Here is a 1,134-nt window from a genome sequence, read left to right on the forward strand (position 1 = left end):
CCGGGCCTCCGCGCGGGCCACTTCCGGGGACGAGCAGCCCGTCACCGTCGCCATCCCCCTCACAGCCGCGGAGTTGTGGGGTGCCGTTGTCCCGACTGCTCGGAGGGTTCTTTCCCCACTCGGTACGTGGTGTCTCTGGCTGGAGGCTGCGCTGTGACTGCTGTGCCCCATGGGTGCCCACGGCCACTCGGCCCTCCTTTGGCCGGAAGGACTTCTTCTTTCTGACGTGGTTCAGCTTTGCCAACTTTCCCTTTGGGTTTTTGAACTCAGCAAATCAGTGCGTCGGCGCCCTCCTCCCACAGGTCTTCACCTTGGGAGATCCCCCCACGTCTTAACCTTGAAGCCTAGTGTCACCTTTGCACGCACACTCGCGGGCGCTGTGAGACTCGGCGTGGCACAGGAGTGGGGGCGGAGGCGGGAGGCCCTCTCCGAGAGCCGGCGGGCCCGGGGTCCTGCCACTGGAGGAGATGGGCAAGGCTCACCGACGGGGCGGGGCGGGGGAGAGGGTGCTCCCTCCCAGGAGCACTGGGCGTCGGTGCAGGGTGCAGAACAGCAGGCAGGACATGGCCACGCCGGGCCCAGAGCTGGCGCGGGAGAGCAAGCTGCAGGGTGAGGGGCCGGGAACACCGGGCGCGGCCAGGCCAGCCCCTCGAGGCCCTGGCCTGCCCCCGGTCTGTCCTGAGGCCCAGCCACGGCTCCCGCCTCTGCTCTCGCCGGACCTTCTCCCTGCTCTCTGACCTCTTCGCTCTAAATCCCGCTTCACTGCTTTTGCAGGACAGCAGCTGCCCCCTCCCCCGCAGTGGGAGGTGTGGCGTGACCTCCTCCAGGTGACATCGCCAATTGTGACCTCAGCTCAGCCAGCCACGCGCCTCCTGGAGCCCTTCTCCCAGGGACTCGGGCTGAGAAAGGGCCTCCGCGGGGCCCGCAGCGCGTCGGGGGCCGGAGCGCAGCTCCGTGGCAGAGCTGAGGGTGGCGCGTGCTTTGCCACCTACAGACAAGACCCTCACAGGGGCCATGAGATGGCCCGGCCAGCAGCCGGCCTCTGGTGTGCAGAGGAGACAAAGCTTGCGGTCGCCACGCCACCCTGCGCGCCACGCCTGCTCTCGCCGCTGCCCTCTGGCCGGAAGCTCCCGG

The sequence above is a fragment of the Condylura cristata genome, unplaced genomic scaffold (genome assembly GCF_000260355.1).
Source record: "Condylura cristata isolate star-nosed mole 26May11 unplaced genomic scaffold, ConCri1.0 scaffold00022, whole genome shotgun sequence".
NCBI classification, from domain to species: domain Eukaryota; kingdom Metazoa; phylum Chordata; class Mammalia; order Eulipotyphla; family Talpidae; genus Condylura; species Condylura cristata.